General features: G+C 37.6%; 1 protein-coding gene across 1 annotated transcript in view; it reads right to left on the bottom strand.

Moving 5' to 3' along the window:
• The window catches only part of KLHL8 (kelch like family member 8), an 86,758-nt gene extending 78,170 nt beyond the window's left edge, over positions 1 to 8,588 (bottom strand). Inside the window, exon 1 of the mRNA XM_032239676.1 lies at positions 8,344 to 8,588. The gene's annotated coding sequence lies outside the window, so the exon portion shown is untranslated. The remainder of the gene's footprint in view (positions 1 to 8,343) is intronic.
• Positions 8,589 to 23,104: the final 14,516 nt, after the last annotated feature.

The following is a 23,104-nucleotide window of genomic DNA, read 5'->3' as shown; positions in this document are numbered from 1 at the left end:
TGACAGCCCAGCAGCACCTCCACAGACAGATAAAAGAACTCCCTGAGCAGCGCAAGAAGAATGAATCCATCAAAAACCAGAACTCTCTCCCTCACCAAGAGATCACGACTCCTCACCAGCAAGGGAACAAAGCAGGATGAAGAAAGAATTTGACGAATTGACAGAAGCAGGCTTCAGAATGTGGGTAATAACAAACATCTCTGAGTTAAAGGAACATATTCTATCCCAATGCAAATTAACTAAAAATCTTGAAAAACGGTTAGATGAAATGCTAACTAGAATAACCAGCTCAGAGAAGAACATAAACTACTCGATGGAGCTGAAAAACACAGCACAAGAACTTTGTGAAGCATACGCAAGTTTCAATAGCTGAATAGATCAAGCAGAAGAAAGGATAACAGAGATTGAAGATCAAATCAATGAAATAAAACGAGAAAGCAAGAAAAAAGAACAGAGAGTGAAAAGAAATGAACAAAGCCTTCAAGAAATATGGGGTTACATGAAAAGACCTAATCTATGCCTGATTGGTGTACCGGAAGGTGACGGGGAGAATGACTCCAACCTGGAAAACACTCTTCAGGATATTATCCAGGAGAGCTTCCCCAACCTAGCAAGGCAGGCCAACATTCAAATACAGGAAATGCAGAGAACACCACAATGATACTCCTCTAGGAGAACAATCCCAAGGCACATAATTGTCAGGTTCACCAGGGTTGAAATGAAGGAAAAAATACTAAGGGCAGCCAGAGAGAAAGGTCAGGTCACCCACAAAGGGAAGCACATCAGATTCACAGCGGATCTCTCGGCAGAAACCCTACAAGCCAGAAGAGAGTGGGGGCCAAGATTCAATAACCTTAAAGAAAAGAACTTTCAACCTAGAATTTCATATCCAGCCAAACAAGCTTCATAAGTGAAGGAGAAATGAAATCTTTTATGGACAAGCAATTTGATGAGGGATTTTGTCCCCACCAGACCTGCCCTGCAAGAGCTCCTGAAGGAAGCACTAAACACAGAAAGGAAAAACCAGTACCAGCAACTGCAAAAAAGAACCAAATGGTAAAGACCAATGATGCAATGAAGAAATTACACCAACCAAAGGGCAAAACAAACAGTAATAAAATGGCAGGATCAAATTCACACATAACAATATTAACATTAAATGTAAATGGACTAAATGCCCCAATCAAAAGACACAGACTGGCAAATTGGATAAAAAGCCAAGAACCTTCAGTGTGCTGTATTCAGGAAACCCATGTCATGTGCAAAAACACACATAGACTCAAAATAAATGGATGGAAGAAGATTTACCAAGCAAATGGAGAGCAAAAAAAAAAAAAAAAAAAAAAAGCAGGGGTGGCAATCCTAGTCTCTGATAAAACAGACTTTAAACCAACAAAGAAGGGTATTATATAGTGGTAAAAGGATCAATACAACAAGAAGAGCTAATGATCCTAAATATATATGCACCCAATACAGGAGCACCTAGACACATAAGGCAAGTCCTTAATGACCTACAAAGAGACTTAGACTCCCACACAATCATAGTGGGAGATTTTAACACTCCGCTGTCAATATTAGATGATTAACGAGACAGAAAATTAACAGGGAAATCCAGGACTTGAATGCAGATCTGGACCAAGCAAACTTAATGGACATTTACAGAACTCTTAGCGCCAAATCCACAGATTATACTTTCTTCTCAGCACCACACTGCACTTACTCTAAAATCAACCACATAATTGGAAGTAAATCACTCCTCAGCAAATGCAAAAGAACGGAAATTATAACAAACAGCCTCTCATACCACAGTGTAATCAAATTAGAACTCAGGATTAAGAAACTAACTCAAAACCACACAACTTCATGGAAAATGAACAACTGGCTCCTGAATGTAGACTGGATAAATAATGAAGTGAAGGCAGAAATAAAGATGTTCTTTGAAATCAACAAGAACGAAGACACAACATACCAGAATCTCTGGGACACATTCAAAGCAGTGTCTAGAGGGAAATTCATGGCAATAAATGCCCAAATGACGAGCAAGGAAAGGTCTAAAATCGACACCCTATCATCGAAATTGAAAGAGTTAGAGGAGCAAGATCAAAAAAACTCAAAAGCTAGCAGAAGACAAGAAATAACTAAGATCAGAGCGTAACTGAAGGAGATAGAGGTACAAAAAGCCCTTCAAAAAATCAACAAATCGAGGAGCTGGTTTTTTGAAAAGATCAACAAAATAGATGGCTATCCAGACTAATACAAATGAAAAGAGATAAGAATCAAATAGATGCAATAAAAAAAGATAAAGGGGACATCACCACGATTCCACAGAAATACAAACTACCATCAGAGATTACTGCAAACAACTCTATGCACACAAACCAATAAATATGGAAGAAATGGATAAATTCTTGGAAACTTACTCTCTCCCAAGACTAAACCAGGAAGAAGGTGAATCCCTGGATAGACCAATAACAAGGGCTAAAGTTGAGGCAGCAATTAATAGCCTACCAACTTAAAAAAGGCCAGGTCCAGATGGTTTTACAGCCGAATTCTACCAGACTTACAAAGAGGAGCTGGTAGCATTCATTGTGAAACTATTGCAAACAATACAAGAACAGGGAGTCCTCCCCAACTCATTTTATGAGACCGACGTCATCCTTATACTAAAACTGGGCAGAGACGCAACTAAAAAAGAAAACTTCAGGCTAATATCCATGATGAACATTGACGCAAAAATCATCATTAAAATACTGGCAAACAGAATGCCAACAGCAAATCAAAAAGCTTATTTATCATGATCAAGTAGGTTTCACACGGGGGATACAAGTCTGGTTCAACATACGCAAATCTATCAATGTAATCCATCACATAAACAGAACCAAAGACAAAAACCACATGATTGTCTTAATAGATGCAGAAAAGGCCTTCAACAAAATTCAACAGCTCTTTATGCTAAAAAACCTCAATAAACTAGGCATCGATGATATATATCACAAAATAATAAAAGCTATTTATGACAAACCCACAGCCAGTGTCATACTGAATGGGCAAAAACTGGAAGCATTCCCTTTGAAATCTGGCACAAGACAAGGATGCCCTCTCTCACCACTCCTATTCATATAGTATTCGAAGTTGTAGCCAGGGCAATCAGGCAAGAGAAAGAAATAAAGTGTATTCAAATAGGAAGAGAGGAAGTCAAATTGTCTCTATTTGTAGATGACATGATTGTATATTTAGAAGATCCCATCATCTCAGCCCCAAATCTCCTGAAACTGACAAGCAAATCCAGCAAAGTCTCAGAACAAAAATTAAATGTGCAGAAATCACAAGCATTTCTATACACCAATAACAAACTTAAAGAGAGCCAAATCAAGAACGAGCTGCCATTCACAACTGCTACAAAGAGAATAAAATACCTAGGAATATAACTAACAAAGGATGTAAAGGACCTCTTCAAGGAGAACTACAAACCACTGCTCAATGAAATAAGAGAGGACACAAACAGATGGAAAAACATCCCATGCTCATGGTTGGGAAGAATCAACATGGTGAAAATGGCCATGCTGCCTAAAGTAATTTATAGATTCAACACTATCCCCATCAAGCTACCTAAGACCTTCTTCACAGAACTCAAAAAAAGCACTTCAAATTTCATATGGAACCAAAAGAGAGCCCACATAGCCAAAACAATCCTAAGCAAAAAGAACAAAGCTGGAGGCATCATGCTGCCTGACTTCAAACTATACTACAAGGCCACAGTAATCAAAACAGCATGGTACTGGTACCAAAACAGAGACATAAACCAATGGAACAGAACAGAGGCCTCAGAAGCAATACCACACATCTACAGTCATCTGATCTTTGGCAAACCTGACAAAAACAAACAGTGGGGAAAGGATTCCCTGTTTAATAAATGGTGCTGGGAAAACTGGCTAGCCATGTGCAGAAAGCAGAAACTGGACCCCTTCCTGATACCTTACACTAAAATTAACTCCAGATAGATTAAAGATCTAAACATAAGACCTAACATCATAAAAAAAAAAACCTAGAAGGAAACCTAGGCAAAACCATTCAGGACGTAGGCATAGGCAAGGACTTCATGGCTAAAACACCAAAAGCAATGACAACAAAAGCCAAAATAGGCAAATGGGATCTAATTAAACTCCAGAGCTTCTGTACAGCAAAGGAAACCATCATTAGAGTGAACCGGCAACCAACAGAATGGGAAAAAATTTTTTGCAATCTACCCATCTGACAAAGGACTAATATCCAGAATCTACAAAGAACTAAAATAGATTTATAAGAAAAAAACAAACCCATTCAAAAGTGGGCAAAAGATATGAACAGATATTTTACAAAAGAAGACATACATGAGGCCAACAAACATATGAAAAAATGTTCATCATCACTGGTCATTAGAGAAATGCAAATCAAAACCACATTGAGATACCATCTCACACCAGTTAGAATAGCGATCATTAAAAAATCTGGAGACAACAGATGCTAGAGAGGATGTGGAGAAATAGGAACACTTTTACAGTATTGGTGGGAGTGTAAATTAGTTCAACCACTGTGGAAGACAGTGTGGCGATTTCTCAAGGACCTAGAAATAGAAATTCCATTTGGCCCAGTAATCCCATTACTGGGTATATACCCAAAGAATTATAAATTGTTCTATTATAAAGACACATACACATGTATGTTCATTGTGGCACTGTTTACAAAAGCAAAGACCTGGAACCAACCCAAATGTCCATCACTGATAGACTGGAAAGAGAAAATATATACACCATGGAATACTATGCAGCCATAAAAAATGATGAGTTTGTGTCCTTCATAGAGACATGGATTAATATGGAAACCATCATTCTCAGCAAATTGACACAAGAACAGAAAACCAAACACCATATGTTATCATTCATATGCAAGTGTGGAACAATTAGAACATGTGGACACAGGGAGGGGAGCATCACACACTGCTGTCAGTGGTGGGGGCTAGTGGAGGGACAGCAGGAGTGGGGAGGGTGGGGAGGGATAATGAGAGGAGAAATAGCAGATATAGGTGCTGGGGGGATGAAGGCAGCAAACCACCTTGCCATGTATGTGCCTATGCAACAATCCTGCTTGATCTGCACACGTACCCCAGAACCTAAATTATGAAAAAAAGAAAAGAAAAAAAATTGTTTAACTGTTGGTCTGGTGAGGTGGCTTACACCTGTAATCCCAGCACTTTGGGAGGCAGAAGCAGGCAGATCATGAGGTCAGGAGTTCGAGACCAGCCTGGCCAGCATAGTGAAACCCCGTCTCTACTAAAAATACAGAAAATTAGCATGGTGGTAGGCGCCTGTAATCTCAGCTACTCGGGAGGCTGAGGCAGGAGAATTCCTTGAACCCGAGAAGTGGAGGTTGTACTGAGCCAAGATCATGCCATTGCGCCCCAGCCCAGGTGACAGTGTGAGACTCTGTCTCAAAAAAAAAAAAAAAAAAAATTGTTTAACTGTTATCAGTAGGAACTAAAAACAAAAAAAACGTGTTTTTTGTTTTTTGTTTTAACATAATGAAGAACAGAAAGCCTGGTTCTAGTTTGTTTCATTGGAAGTCTTAGCAAACAACATACTGAAGCAGTCATTAATTAAATAAACAAATCATAGCCAGGCACAGTGGCTCACACCCGTAATCCCAGCACTTTGGGAGGCTGAGCAGGCAGATTGTGTGGGCCCAGGAGTTAGAGACCAGTTTGGCAACATGGTGAAACTCGGTCTCTACTAAAAATACAAATATTAGCCCGGTATGGTGGTGTGCTCCTATGGTCTCAGCTACTCAGGAGGCTGAGGTGAGAGGATCACTTGAGCCTGGGAGGCAGAGGTTACAGTGGCACAGTATTGGCTCACTGCACTTCAGTTTGGGCAACAGAGTGAGACCCTGTCTCTAGTAATAATAATATAGATTTAATACTGATAATAATAATGAGTTCTGCTTTTGCTCTCCCTTCAGAAAAACATACCTAAACATATCTGTATCCTGTTAATGTTTTTTAGTGTTAAATCTTTTTTTTTTTTTGAGATGGAGTCTTGCTCTGTCACCCAGGCAAGAGTACAATGGTGCAAACTCCGCCTCCCAGGTTCAAGTGGTTCTCCTGCCTCAGCCTCCTGAGTAGCTGGGATTATACGTGCATGAAATCATACCCGGCTACTTTTTGTATTTTTAGTAGAGACAGAGTTTCACCATGTTGACCAGGCTGGTCTCGAACTTCTGACCTTGTGATCTACCCACCTTGGCCTCCCAAAGTGCTGGGATTACAGGCATGAGCCACCACACCCAGCCTACATCTTATATTCCATGCATTTCTTATATTCCCTGGATTTCTCAACAAGCGTATTTACAGAGAAGGGGAAAAAAAAGAGAAAATCATTTTTGAAAATATTTGTTATATATTTTCATAAAGCATTTAAGTCATCACTGTGTAACAGAACTTTCTGTGATAATGAAAATGTTCTGTGGTGCTGGCTCATAACTATAATCCTAACACTTTGGTAGATTCTAGTTGGAAGACTGCTTGAGCCCAGGAATTCGAGACCAGCCTGAGCAACATAGCAAGACCCTGTTACACACACACAAAAGTTCTATATCTGTTCTTTTTAATGAGGTAGTCATTTGCCACTCAATGTGACTATTGAGCACTTGAAATGGGACTAGTTTAACACTGAGAAAGAAAATTGTAAATTTTATTTAATACAAATTGTCACATGTGGCTAGTAGCTACCAAAATAGACAGCAGAAAATTAATCACTGGAAAAATAAAAAATGCATTGGACTTCCTTATATATATTTTAATGAAAGTTTAATATTATTTTGATCTGGAAATACATATGAAAGAAGGAATCATGACATTTTTAGTGCTCAAGCTTCCACAATTTTTAACCTGGTTCTGTATAAATTGGCTCAATGAGATAATGTAATTTTTCACGCTATCTGCCTATATTTTATCATTAAGTTATGGTGAACTGTGATAATTAACTTAGCAATCAAGTTTACCATTCCATTTGGTTTCTCTAGAGACTTTTTCCCATGTAAATATTGTTTCAAGGCATCTATTTTAAATTTAACACATTCTATTATATTAAAAAACTGCAGATTCCCCGGAGCTCTGGATTCTCTTGCTTTCAAGACAATATATACCCTTTTCTCACTCAATAAGGTTCTTCTCTAAGTAGTAGTGTTTAACAAATTTTTGCGATTAAATATGTGAAATTTAGCTTATTTTAAGGTAAATGGAGAGTATAGCAGATAGAGGAGTTCTCCCAAAAGAGGCTCTAATGTTTCTTTAAAAGCCTGGAAGATATCGTAGGTGCTCAATAAATATTTGTTTGCTTGATGAATGAATGAAGTTTGGACTCTTTAAAGATATTTAAGTGGAAAATGGAGCAGGGCTTGGAAAGGAGACCCCAGGGAGAGGCTCTAAGTGCTTCTATTAAGAATCTGACTCCATCCAATGTGTAATACAGACTTGGTAGGAGCAAAGCTCCATTATGTCCCATTACCTGTCTCCCAGCTCGGCTGTTTATTGAATCATATGAATTAAAGAGCATGTGTACTTCTAATAATTGAAAGTTCACTAGGTCCTCTCTGCTTGGTAAGAGATCAGAGAAAAGGTGACAAGGTAGATTGGGCCAAGCTTTACCTCTGGGTACCTTTTTCTCAGTTCCCTTTCATCCTCCTTCAAATAACCCAGAACATAGGCAAGAGGAGGCAGGTGTCTCAGCAGCACTAACAATACATCCTCAGAGGATGAATGTGAGAACCTTGGGCCAAAACTACCCACATGTCTTCTTCAAAGTCAGATTTATTTGAGAAACATGGTTTGTAAAACCTCCTTGCCAGGTTGGTATTATTATTTACAGTGATTTTAAAAATAAGGAAAAAGGAGAAAATCCCATCAGGTCCAGTACTACTTCTCTATTACCAGCCTCCAGATTCTTCCCTCTTTTCCCATTCCCTTTTCATAGGAATTTTGTCCAAGAACAAACATTTGAGTTTCCATGATCCTAACCCCCTCACCTGGTAGGCACTGACAGAATTTTAAATGTTTTCTGAAAGTCCTAATAATTTATTATCTAATATTCCACATAAGTGAATCACAATGGTTTCTTCTCCCCACAGCCCTTTGATTACACCTCCTCCAACCAGCTTGGAGAGGGAAAAGGTACATGCTGCCTCGAAAAGCAGCACCTAGAGTCTCCGTCTTCTAATTCCATAGACAAAAAAGGTCTGTATGCTACCTCACAGTCTTACTGCAATACTAGATTAAGGGATTGTTAAATAAACCAAGGCAACATAACTCACCTGAGTTTCAGTTTGCAGAGTGATTTACATCAACTTCTCCTGAAAATGACAGCATCTAAAGAGGAATTGCCAGAAAAGCAATGGCAGCTCTGTCTTCGAAACACCACTTCATACTTAGAAAGTGCCTTTACCATTTGCTGCTCTTTATAGTCTTGTATCTTTCATTTATTTGCCTAGTTGTTAGGCTCTTCAGTAGTTTCAGCTGTTCCAGTTCATAAGATCCTCATTATGGCGTGCGTTATCTTTTTGTTTACTCTGCTTGCTTCTGTGTTGGTAATAAATGAGCTGAAACAAAATCATCCAGGAAACACATATCCTGGATCACGTGTACCTGACAACACTCTCTCCAGGGTGCTCTGAAGTTGAATTGTTTAAAGGTTTATAAGGTTCTCTGAGATAATTAAATAAAAGATGATTTAATAGTAAAAATTCATATTAATTGTGTTTTCCCAGTATTTCCTGTCATAGACTGAAATAGCTCTTCAGCAGGAAGTCTTATGTAAGATTCACAGATAACAATCCAAAACTTAAAAAAAAAAAAAGAAAGAAAGAAAAGCCTTCCCTTGTTTTTAAATGGCTAATCTTTTCAAAAATTTCTCTTCCAGAAATTTCTCTAAATCCATTAATCAAAATGATAATAGTATACACGTATATTCTTTTTTCTTTTCTTTTTTTTTTGCTTTCTGATCTATGTCTGAATTAGTATACAACTTTATTTATTATAGCTTTACATTTTTTCCCTTTCCTCTGCTAACAGCCAAACAGCCAATATATACAGTAGCAATAAGTTTTTAGGCAAATCTGTGTGACTCTCTCCTCAGGTATAGCCCTGTACTTGAGAGACATTCAATAATTACTGGTCAAAAAGGGAATCATGTTAGCCATTTCCAAATGGTGGAGTGAAGACCTCCTCCATAAAAATCTGCTCCTTCAAAAAAACAGCAAGAAGATTGGCAAAAAATGGTCAAAATCAATATTTTCAGAACTCTGGAAATTCACCAAAGGTTTATAGCAATCTAAGAAGTATATATTTTTAAAAATGACTAAATATTGTTAAAACAGTGAGATTTGTGGCATTTTAACTTGCCATATTCCCATTTCTCTCTCTCCAGCTCCCCAGTAGCCTTGAAAATTAACAACCTTGCTATCAAGAGAGCCATGAAAACTAGCAGCCTAGCAGTCTCTGAAGATGGTCAGAATGGATTTGGAATTCTCAAAATCCCCAAGCTCAGAGAACTGTCATTATCTGACTTATCCGGCAGCTTTCTGGAAGCCCTATTTGCAAGGCTTGCCTTATCTGATCTGACTCAGAGCTCACTGACTGTGAACAGCCTCTTCCCTGGGGCGACTATTGAAAACAACCAGCAAAAATTGTTTAATAGCGCAGCTGCCTAATGTGGTGATAACAGTTGGGGCAAACAAGAAGCTGGCCAAGAATCTGAAAGAAAAAGGTGAGAAATGGGATGTCCACAGGGGTCTTTAAAAAGATCTGACACAACCTGTTGGGTACAATGTTCCAACAGGTGATGGGTACGCAAAAGCCTAGGCTTCACCATTACACAATATATGCATGTAAAAAATCACATACTTTTACTCCCTAAATCCATAAAAATAATTTTTAAAAATTTAAAAAGAAGCTCTGATATATTCCAGAAATCTAGAAGGCCAAGTACATATATGGTGCAGTATGCGAGATAACCAGGGAAGACCTGAGGAGGCCCTAATTTCCCATCTCTGGTTAACTTGAATCTCTGCACAAGTAGAAAGTGAAGACTACAGGCAGAGTTGTAGACTGCCTGCCAGAGCACCAAAAGCATGTCTCAATACACTTGCAGAATTCCCTGGCAAAGGCTGGAAGACTTATTCATTCAAGACATTGAAAAAAATTTTTTTGTCCAATTATGATCTGTTGACTAAGCTACCCAACTGTAGACTTTGGTGCCCACACATTACAAACAATACAGATTTTATATAATTAGTTCAATAAATTCACTAAATAAACAAACAGCAACAACAAACAGCAATAATAACTAACCTTGTATGTGTTGGGAGAGACATCCGATTTCCAGAGTTGCCACATCACATTGTTGGAAATGTCCAGTTTTCAACAAAAAAATCACAAAAAAGGTATGTGAAGAAAGAGGAAAATACAGTGAATACACAAGATAAAAAGCAATAAATAGAAAATGCTCCTAAAAAAACTCAGACATTGGATTTTCTTGGCAAAGTCTTCACATCTGCTATTATAAAAATATGGAAAGAACTAAAGGAAACTATGTCAAAAGAACCAAAGGAAAGTATGAAAACAATTTCTCACCAAATACAGGTTATCAATGAAGAGATAGAAATTACAAAAACAGGCTGAGGCAGGAGAATTGCTTGAACCTGGAAGGCAGAGATTTCAGTGAGCTGAGATTGCACCACTGTACTCCAGCCTGGTGACAGAACAAGACTCCATCTCAAAAAAAAAAAAAAAGAAAGAAAGAAAGAAAGAGAGAAAGAAAGAAAAAAGAAAAGAAACTACAAAAACAAAAAGTTCTGAAGTTGAAAAGTACAGTAACTGAAATTTAAAAATTCACTGGAGCTCAGAAGCAGATTTTAGAAGGCAGAAAGAAGAATCCGCAAACTTGAAGATAGATCATTTGAGATTATCCAGTCTGAGGAACGAAGAGGCAAAAGAAAGCAAAAAGTGAACAAAGCCTCAAAGACCTGCAGGACCTTGTTAAGTGTACCAACATATATAAAATGAGAATCCCAGAAGGGTAGGAGAAAGAGAAAGGGGCAGAAAGAATATTTGAAGAAATAATAAACACCTCAAATTTAACTAAAAAAAATTAATATATACATTCAAGAAACGCAATGTGCTTCTTTATAAAAACAAAGATAAGCCAGGTGTGGTGGTTCACACCTATAATCCCAGCACTTTGGGACACTGATGTGGGAGAGGATTGTTTGAGGGTAGGAGTTTGAGACCAGCCTGGGTAACATAATGAGAATGTCTCGAATGTCTCTCAAAAAAACCCCAAAAAACAAAACAAAACAAAACAAACCAGAAAGAAAGAAATAGAGAGAGAAAGAAAGAAAGAGAAAAGGAAAGATTAAACAAAATTTTTTGAGATAGGGTCTTACTCTGTCACCCAGGCTGAGTGCAGTGGTATGATCATGGCTTACTGCAGCCTCAACCTCCCAGGCTCAAGTGATCTTCCTACCTCAGCCTCCTGAGTAGCTGGAACTACAGGCATATGCCACTATGCCTGTCTAATTTTTGAATTTTTGTAGAAATGGTGTCTCAATATGTCACCCAGGCTGGTCTTGAACTCCTGGACTCAAGTGATCCTCCCTGCTTGGCCTCCCAAAGTGCTGGAATTACAGGGATGAGCTGCTGCACCTAACCTGCAAAAATAAATTTAAAGAGATTCACACTGAAACACATTATAATCAAGTTGCCAAAAGCCAAAGATATAGAGAATCTTGAAAGCAACAAGAGAAAATAAAATCTCATTACATACAGGTTTCCTCAATAACATTAACAGCCACTTTTTCATCTAAACCATGGAAGCCAGAAAGGAGTGGGATGGCATTCAAAGTGTTGAAAGATAAAAAACTGTCAACCAAGAATGTTATATCCAACAAAGCTAACGTTTAAAAATGGAGGACAAATTGAGACATTCCCAGATAAACAAAAATGAAAAGAATTCATCATTAGGAGTCTTCCCTATAAGAAATGTTAAAGGGAGTCCTTCAGGCTGAAAAAAAAGGTTAGTAGATAGCAATTCAAACCCACATGAAGAAATAACAACATAGGTAAATTTAAAAGAAAATACAAATATAGTTTTATTTGTAATTCTATATTTGCTCGTATCCAGTTTAAAAGATCACTAGATAAAGCAATAAAACTGTCTTGACAGGCTTATAATGTATAAAGATGTAAATTGTATGACAAAAATATCATAAAGGAGAGGAGAGGGAATAAAAGTATACAGGAGCAAAGTTTTGTATATAACTGAAATTAATTTGGCATTAATCTGAACTCAGTTTTTATAAATTTAAGATGTTAATTATAACTCTCAGGGCAAGAACAAAGAAATCAACTAAAAAAATAGTTAAATGAACAAGAAGGAAACTAAACTTGTTCACTTGAAAAAAGAAGGGAATAATAGAAGAATAGAGGAAGAAATGAGGACATCAGACATATGGAAAATAAACAGCAAAATGCAGATACAAATTTTACCTTATAAGTAGTTATACAGTATGTATATAGATTAAGCACTGTCATCAAAAAGCAGAGATTGGCAGAATGAACACAAAAACATTATCCAACTATTTGCTGTATACAATAAATACACTTTAGAACAAAGACAGAAATAGATTGAAAGTTTAAAAAAATGGAAAAAGATACACAATGGACAGTAAGCAAAAGAGAGCTGGAATGCAACTCCTAATAACAGACAAAATGGACTTTAAGACAAAATTATTACTAGAGGCAAAAAAAAAATTCATAATGATAGAAGACATAGAAGACAGAACAATGATAAACATACATGCACCTAAAAAGAGAGCATCAAAATACATGAAGCAAAAACTGACAGAACCGTAGGGACAAATAGACAATTCTACAACAGTTGGAGACTTCAGTAATCCACTTTCAATAATGTGTAGAACTATCAGACAGAAGTTCAACAATAAAATAGAGATTTAAAGAATACTATACATCAACTAGATCTAACAGACTTCTATAGAACATTCTACCCAACCACAGTAGAATATACATCCTTCTCACATGTATATGGAACACATGTACTAATTCTCTAGGAAAGACCATACATTAGCTGATAAATCTCAATACATTTAAAAATATTAAGATCATACAAAATATATTATTTTACCACAGTGTAATAAAATTTGAAATCATTAACAGAAGGAAAAATGAGAAATTCATGAAAAAGTAAAAATTAAACAACACAATTCTAAATAACCAATGGGTTAAAGAAAAATCACAAGGAAAATTAGAAAATACTTTGTGATGAGTGAAAATGAAACCACAACATACCAAAACTTATGGGATGCAGCTGAGGTAGAGCATAGAGGAAAGTTTATAAGTGCAAATGTCTATATTAGAAAAGAAGAAAGTGTCTAAATCAATAACCTAATTGTACATGTTAAGCAACTAGAGGCCAGGAATGGTAGCTCATGACTGTAATCCCAGCACCATGGGAGGCCAAGACAGGTGGATCATTTGAACCCAGGAGTTCAAGACCAGTCTGGGCAATATGGCAAAGCCCTGTAGCTACTGAAAATACAGAAAATTAGTCAGGTGTGGTGGTATGTGCCTATAGTCCCAGCTACTTGGGAGGCTGAAGCAGGAGGATCACTTGAGCTGGGGAGGCAGAGGTCGCATGCAGTAAGCTGAGATCATGCCACTGCACTCCAGCCTGTGTGACAAAGTGAGACCATGTCTCAAAAAAAAAAAAAAAAAAAAAAGAAAAAAAAAGAAAGGAAAGAAATTAGAAAAAGAAGAGAAAACAAAACTTGAAAAAAGCAGAAGGAAGAAATAATAAATGAGTAGAAATACATGAAATAAAGACTACAAAACAAAATAGAAAATCAGCCAGGCACGGTAGCTCACACCTGTAATCCCAGCACTTTGGGAGGCTGAGGCAGGCAAATCACAAGGTCAAGAGATCGAGACCATCCTGGCCAACATGGTGAAACCCTGTCTCTATTAAAAATACAAAAAATTAGCTGGATGTGGTGGGGCCTGCCTGTAGTCCCAGCTACTTGGGAGGCTGAGCAGAAGAATCGCTTGAACTTGGGAGGCAGGGGTTGCAGTGAGCCGAGATCGCGCCACTGCACTCCAGTCTGGCAACAGAGCAAGACTCTGTCAAACAACAACAACAACAAACAAACAAAACAAAAAACACAGAGAAAATTTAAAAAACCTAAAGTTGTTTTCTTGAAGAAAAAAAACAACAAAGATTTAACAAGACTCACCAGGAACAAAAGATCTAAGACTCAAATTACTAACATTGAAAATGATAGTGGGGACATTACTACCGACCTTACATAAATAAAAATGATTATAAGGGAATGCTATGAACAATTATATGCCAATTATAGGTCTAGACAACCTACATAAAATAGATGGACCTGTCCCAACTTCTCAACTCATTCTATGAAATCAGCATTACTCTGATGCCAACAAAGACATCACAAAAGAAGAAAACTATGGACCAATATTTTTCATAAATGTAGATACAAAAATCTTCAGCAAATATTAGTGAACTGAATCCAGAATCATATGAAAGGAATTATACACCATGGTCAAGTGGGCTTTATCTCAGGAATGCAAGGGAAGTTTCACATATGAAACCCAATCAGTTTATTACACCATTAATAGAATGAAGGGGTAAATCCTGACACAATTTTATCAATAGATGTAGAAAAAGCATTGACAAAATTAAACACCTTTAATGATAAAAACACAACAAACTAGGAATAGAAAGAACTTCCTCATCCTAATAAAGCATATCTAGGGAAAAACAACAGCTGACATACTTAATGGTGACACTAAATAATTTCCCCTAAGATCAGGGACAAGAGAAGGATTTTTTTTGGTCTTGCAACTTTTATTTAATATTGCACTAGACATCTGCCCAGGGAAATTAGGCAAGAAAAATATATTAAAGGCATCCAGATTGGAAAGGAAAAAGGAAACATTTCTCTACTTACAGATGACATAGTTTTACATATAGATAATCCTAAGAAATCCATAAAAGAACTATTAGAGCTAATAAATGAAATCAACAAGTTTACAGGATACAAAAATGAATATACAAAACTCAATTTGTATTTCTATAAACTACCAATGAAAAACAAGAAATGAAATTAAGAAAACAATTCCATTTACAACAGCATCCAAAGACATACAAGATTTATACACCGAAGACTATAAAACATTGTTTAAGTAAATGAAAGAAGACTTAAATAAATGAAACAATATCTTGTGTTCATAGATCAGAGGACTTACTATTGTTAAGATGGCAGTGCTTCCCAAATTGATCTAGAGATTTAACATATTTCCTGTCACAATCCCAGCTGGTTTTTTTTTTTTTTTTGTGGAAAACGACAAGCTGGCCCTAAAATTAATGTGGAAATACAAGACACACAGAACAACCAAAATAATCTTGATACATGAACAAAGTTGGAGGACTTGTACTTTCTATTTTCAAAGCTTACTACAACGCTATAGTACTCAAGACAGTGTGGAACTGGTAGAAGGATAAACATACAGCATATGCACATGCAAATGAATAAATTTGAAACCCTATCTCACACAATATACAAAAATTAACTCAAAATGAATGAAAGGCCTAATTGTAAAACTTAAAACTATAAAACTCTTGGAAGGGTCTGGGCATGGTGGCTCACACCTGTAATCCCAGCACTCTGGAAGGCCGAGCTGGTGGATCATTTGAGGTCAGGGGTTTGAGAGCAGCCTGACTAACATGGTGCTCTACTAAAAAAAAAACTGTATCTACTAAAAAAAAAAAAAAAAAAAAAAAAAAAAAAAAAAAAAAAAAAAAAAAAGCCTGGTATGGTGGCCGATGCCTGTAATCCCAGCTACTCCAGAGGCTGAGGCAGGGGAATCTCTTGTACCTGGGAGGCGGAGGTTGCAGTGAGACAAGATTGTTCCACTGAACTCCAACCTGCATTTCAGTGAGATTCCAGAAACAAAACAAAACAACATCCAGAAGGAAACCTAGGTAAAAGTATCTGTGGTCTTGGATTAAGCAATGGTTTCTGGATATGACATCCAAAGCACAAGCGACACAACATAAAATTTAAAAATTCAGTTTCCTCAGGAAAAAAAAAAAAACCTTTTGTGCTTCAAAGGACACTGTCAAGAAAGTGAAAAGGCAACTCAATTCACAGAATAGGAGAAAATATCTGCAAATCATATACTTGATTAAGGACTTATATCCAGAATGTATAAAGAACACTTACATCCCACAAAACAAAGAAATAATCCAATTTTTAAATGGGCAAAGGACTTGAACAGACATTTCTCCAAAGAAGATATACAAATGGCCAATAAGCACATGAGAAGATGTTTAACATCATTAGTCATTAGCGAAATACAAATCAAAACCACAATGAGATACCACCTGACACCCAATAGGTTGGCATTGATTAAAAAGACAAATAATTATGAGTGTTGACAAAAATGTGGAGAAATTGGAACCTTCATACATTGTTGGTGGGAATATAAAACAGTGCAAACACTTTGGAAAACAGTTTGGCAGCAAATAATTAAAAATACAGTTACTACATGACCCAGCAATTTCACTCTTGGTTCTTTACTCAAGAGAATTGAAAACTATGTCCATATAAAAACTTGTATATGAATATTCACAGTGGCATTATTCACAATAGCCCAAAAATGGAAACATTCCAAATGTCCATCATCTGATGATTGGATAAATAAATGTGATATCCATGCAATGGAATATTATTGAGCCATTAAAAGGAATAAAATACTGATACATGCTACAACATAAATGAACCTTGAAAACACTATGCTTAGTGAAAGAAGTCAGACACAAAATGCCACATATTTTAAGATTCCATTTATATGTAATGTCTATAATAGGCAAATCCATAGAAACTGAAAGTAGATTAGTGGTTGCCAAGGGCTGAGGGGAGAGAAGAATGGGAGTTACCACCAATGTGTATGAAATCCTTCAGCAGTGATGCAAATGCTCTGGAATTAGATAGTGGTGATGCTTGCACACAACTTTGTGAGTATACCAAAAATCAAACTAAACCATATAAAAAAGTAGCCTCACCAACATTTTAAAACTTTGGAGGTAGCTAATAACAATATCTAATACTTTACGGCACTTAGGTGCCAGACTGTGTTCAAAATCCATCAGATTTTAACCTATTTAATCCTCACTGCAAGTTTATGACATACTGTAGTTTTATTGAAACTGACCCAATAGTCCCATGGACTGTTCTTTTGGATAAACATAGAAATTGACCTTTCTCATCTTACAGCTTGAAACTTATATTTGTTTTATCCGAGTTCCTTTCTCAGGAAAGGCCCTTCAGACCTCTCCAAATAATAATAATAATAAATAAAATAAAATTATCAAAAAACTGAAATTCACCAGATCAGTGCATCAGATGCCAGACCCCTCATGATTGCCTTCTTGCTCCTCCCTAGTTTCTGTTTCCTTCCACATTGTTACATTTCTTCCTTGCTGTATAAACCCCTGGCTTTAGTCTATCAGACAGATAGATTTGAGACTGATCTCCCATCTCCTCAGCTAAAGCATCCTTTTAAACCCTTCTCTCTTATCAATAGTTGTCGTCTCAGTGACTGGCTTTCTGTGAAGCAATCAGTGGGACCTAGACTCAACCTCTGGTGTTTTGGTAACACTATTCCTATTCTGATTTTTCAGAGGAGGAAACCCGAACTCAGAGAGGTTGAGCAACTTTAGGGCCGGGCATGGTGGCTCACACCTGTAATCCTAGCACTTTGGGAGGCCAAGGGGGGTGGATCACCTGAGGTCAGGAGTTCAAGACCAGCCTGGCCATCATGGTGAAACCCCATCTTTAAAAAAAAAAAAAGAGAGAGGTTGAGCAGCTTTCATAATGTTACAAAAGTAAGGGACAGAGTTGGGATTCACATCTAAGTGGTCTGATACAAAAGTCCATTGAATCAATACATTATTTAGTTTGTCACTGTGACTGTGTAACAAAGGCCAAACGAATGCTAAACAAGAAATATCTTAAAACAAAACAAAAAACAAACAAAAAAACCAGGGTCTTGCTCTGTCACCCAGGATAGAGTGTAGTGGCATAATCATGGCTCACTGAAGCCTCAACCTCCCAAGCTCAAGCTGTCCTCCCACCTCAGCCTCCCAAGTAGCTGGAATCACAGGCGCACACCACTATGCCAGGTTAATTTTTTGTATTTTTAGTAGAGACAGAGTTTTGCCATGTTGGCCAGGCTGGTCTTGAACTCCTGGGCTCAAGTGATCTGCCCACTTCAGCCTCTCAAACTGCTTGGATTACTGGTGTGAGACCCTGCGCCTAGCCAGCAAATAATTTAAAAGATAATTCATAGTGACAAGAAATTATTGTGCTTTCTGGAGGATATTAGAAAAATACTATCTTTTAAAACAGGAGAGTAAAACAATTTATTATTAATTTTCCTGGGTTAAAAAAGGTATTTGCTGGAACTTACATTTCAGCATGCAACTCCCAAATCTTCCATATTATTCTTTTTGAAAAGTGGATTTTATTAAATCTCTGAATTTCTATCTGCAGTGCTTAATAAAATTAGAAATATTCACTTTATTTTGAAGTGGAAGCTGGACAAAACAGGATGGGGCACTTGGCTCTGATAATTCATCAGGGCCGAGTTTCTTTGAATGCTGCCAACTCAAGCAGACTCAGTGAGAACGGCTGCAAACAGTGGGATTCAGTTCATAATGGCAAGTTTGTCTAGGCTCCACTTTGTCTCTGCACAGTGGGGAGCTCTTCAGAGCAAGTGAAGGCTATTTTCTGCCATGCCAAAATTAATCTCCACGGTGCTCACTCATGTTCATTACCTAGAATTTTGAAGAGAAGACTGTTTCTTGTCCCAAAGAGGGCTGTTTAGTAGGAAGCATCTACTTCCAAGGTAGTTATTGATTATTTTGAGAATAGGAATGTCTTCATGTAAAGTGATAACTGAGGGACCACATGGTTCAGGGCAGTGCCTATGTGCCGGAGATGGCAATCACTCTGCTTGTTTCCACCCTTGCCCACTGCAATCCATTTCTACACAGTAGCCGGAATGAGCATAAGGCTAGAAAAAAACTAATAATATTTTACTTTTAAAATTGTTTTCCATTGAGCTTGACACCAAAGTCCTTATGGTGGCCTATCAAGGCCTACAAAATCTGACCCCTGACTATTTATCTGACCTTGATCTCCTACTTCTAGTGCTCTTAGACAACAAACTGCACAGAAAGAAAGACTTGGATAGAGAGCTATAGGTTTAAAAAACGTAAGAGATCGTTATCGATCTCTTTATACTGCATGCAACATGTGGATCCTTGTTGGCTTCTAAACTGAAAAAAACAACTATAAACATTAGAGTGACTTGAATATGGATTTTATATTTGTGTTAATAATTATAGTTAATTTTAGGTGTAATAATGGTAATATAATTAGCATATTTTAAAGGGTCCTTATCTTTTAGAAATACATACCAAAATACTAAAATACAAATGAAATAATAAAATATGGGATTTGCTTCAAAATAATCTAGTGGGTAGAGGAAGAATTGGGGAGGTATAAGTGAAACAGGATTAGCTATGAGAAGATAGTTATTCAAAATGGATGGTAAGCTTATTATACTATTTACACTGGGAGTTTATTATATTATTATACTATTTATACTGGGAGTTTATTATACAGGGAATTTATTATATTATTCCCTCTACTTCCCCTTGGGTCCTTGAAAGGACTTTGCTGAAATAAGAAATCATTTGGCTAATTGACTCTGGAAGAACTCAGTAAGAGAACAAAGTCAGTTTACACAAAGGGGAAGAATCTTTGAATTTAAGCTTTATTGTAAATCCATTTACACATTGATTTAATTTTTTTTTTTCTTGAGATGGAGTCTCACTCTGTTACCCAGGCTGGAGTGAAGTGGTGTGGTTTCAGCTCACTGCAATCTCTGCCTTCTGGGTTCAATCAATTTTCCTGCCTCAGCCTCCTGAGTAGCTGGGATTATAGGCATGTGACACCACGCCCAAGTAATTTTTTTTGTATTTTCAGTAGACATAGGGTTTCATTATGTTGGCCAGGCTGGTCTCTATCTCCTCACCTCGTGATCCACCTGCCTCAGCCTCCCAAAGTGCTGGGATTATAGGAGTGAGTGTCCTCACCTGGCCCCATTGGTTTAATTTTTGATTTAGCAATCCTTTTTCCATTCCAGTTAGATATTTTAACATTTCTGTAAGCATCTAAAACAACTGTCCTTTTTCTATTGAAAGAAGAGGGAAGTAAGGCTGTAGCTTGTCTTATATTCCCCTTCGTATCACCAATGCTTAGCATGTACTAGATGGAAAAAAAGTATTTACTGAATTAATATGTGACAAACTAAAACACTTACTACCTTCTCCTTTATTCATTTCAAAGATATTTATAAATATCCTACCACATTGCCTCATGCCCACCTAGGGGCAGTGTTGGAGCCAGAGGGAAATGTATATTTATTTATTTAATTTTTTTGAGAAGTCTTTCACTGTGTCACCCAGGCTGGAGTGCAGTGGCACCATCTCGGCTCACTGCAACCTCCACCTCCCAGATTCAAGTGATTCTCCTGCCTCAGCCTCTCAAGTAGCTGGGATTACAGGCGTGTGCCACTATGCCCGGCTACATTTTGTATTTTTAGTAGAGATGGGGGGTTTCATCATGTTAGTTGGCCAGGCTGGTCTCAAACTCCTAACCTCAGGTGATCCACCCACCTTGGCCTCCCAATGTGCTGGGATTACAGGTGTGAGCCACCACGCCCGGCCTTTTTATTTATTTATAGTGGTAGGGTCTTGCTCTGTCACTCAGGCTGGAGTGCAGTGGCACAATCACAACTCACTGCAACCTGGATATCCTGGACTCAGGGGATCCTCCTGGCTCAGCCTCCCTAGTACCTGGGACTGCAGGTGCATGCCACCATGCCTAGCTAATTTTTAAAAATTTTTTGTAGAAAGGTCTCATTAAGTTGCCCAGGCTGATCTCAATCTCCTGAGCTCAAGTAATTCTCCCACCATGGCCTCCCAAAGCGCTGAGATTATACACGTGAGCCACCATGCCAGGCAAAATGTGCATTTAAAGGCCCAGCGTAAAGAAACTTGCTGTGGCAATTGTGGCTGAAACTCAGTGTCAAAGCTGATCAAAATAATTGTGTAATTCTTGTCATACCCAGGCTTAATCACAGTCCAGTGGAAGAAAGCACTCAAGGCACATAGCAACAGATCTAAAAATGGAATTTTCTGCAAGCCCAGCCTGCAGTAACCCTAGGATCCATTTTACCTAGTAACTGCTGAAGCAACCTGCTTTGACTCTGAGGCTGGTTTTACCTCCCACTGCTACTCCTCATCCAGAGCTTGCCAGCTCCCAAAAGTTTCTCTAGTGATAATGAGATTTCTTTCAAAACAATACGTAACATTTCTCTTTCTAATAAAATTCCCAGCCTTCTCTTGGTTCTTCCAACATACCAAAGACTACAACCGCCTGAGTTTATGCCCAGATGGCAATTCTGTGATTTTCAAATAAAGCGTTTAATAGAGAGGTCCATCTCTATATTTTATTTGACTTTCACAATGACAGAATGGGAGAGAAGTTGGAGAGGGGATCAGATATATGTATCCAGGGGCCAGATCCTATTGGGCTTTGTAGACCATTGTAAGGAATTTTGTTTTAAGTGCAATAGAAAGCCATTAGGAAAGCAAAAATGCCATCTTTTTTTTCTAGCCTCATTTTCATTCTCTATATGATGCAGATGGATTATAGTTGGGGCAAGAGTATATGAATATACATTTAAATTTGCGTGGATGTTGTCTCTTCTCAATGAAGCTCACTCTGGATTCCCTGTTTAATATTGCACCTATTCAGCTTGCACTGCCAGGCCCTCCTCCCTCTTTTACTTGGTCTTCCAAAGTAAAAACGTTTTAATATACTACACCTTCTAATATACTACATAACTTATATACTTATTATTTGTTGCCTTCCTTTCTCCTGGTAGAATATAAACTCTATAAGAACAAGGATCAGCCAGGCACGGTGGCTCATGCCTATAATCCCAGCATTTTGGGAGGCCGAGGCGGTAGGATCATCTGAGGTCAGGAGTTTAAAACCATCCTGGCCAACATGATGAAACCCCATCTCTACTAAAAATACAAAAATTAGCTGGGCACAGTGGTGGGTGCCTGTAATCACAGCCACTCAGGAGGCTAAGGCAAGAGAATTGCTTGAACCCGGGAGGCAGAAGTTGCAGTGAGCCAAGATCACGTCATTGCACTCCTGCCTGGGTAACAGAGAGAGACTCCATCTCAAACAAAAACAAAAACAAAAACAAGGATCTTTGTCTCTTTTGTTCATGAATTGTCCAAGAATCTAGGAAGGACACTGCCTGACACGTAATAGGCATTCAACAAATATCTGCTGAATAACAAATAAATGAGTGGAAGGATTCAAGGTAATAGAATTAAAGGAGGGGCTGTCCCTTTATGCCTCATACATTTTTTAATTACTGGAATTTTTTAACAATTTTGTTTTATTTTTGTTATTTTTAAAATTTTTATTATACTTTCAGTTCTGGGTTACGTTTGCAGATCATGCAGGATTGTCACATAGGTATACACGTGCCGTGGTGGTTTGCTGCATCCATCCCCCTATCATCTACACTAGGTATTTCTCCTAATGTTACCCCTCCCTAGTCCCCCCATTAAAAGTGATGTGCAGCAGAATTACAAATTCTGTATATGGGTTTTGAAAAGATGTCCATAATGATATAGTGTCACTGGTCATTTGAATTTTGAAAACCCTAGTTTTTACTTCATAGTAAAATGAAGGATGTGTTTAATATGAGTCATAGCTATCAATGAACATCTTGCCAAGGCCAAATATGTCTCATTACAGAAGTGTAGAACACATGTTTTGGTAATGTAAAGGAAATTTTAGTTAAATTCTAAATGGCTTTATC

This window comes from Sapajus apella, unplaced genomic scaffold (assembly GCF_009761245.1).
Source record: "Sapajus apella isolate SASKATOON/1434 unplaced genomic scaffold, GSC_monkey_1.0 scaffold45, whole genome shotgun sequence".
NCBI lineage: Eukaryota > Metazoa > Chordata > Mammalia > Primates > Cebidae > Sapajus > Sapajus apella.
Note: the sequence above shows the minus strand (reverse complement) of the source record. Positions and strands in the feature narration are given on the sequence as shown.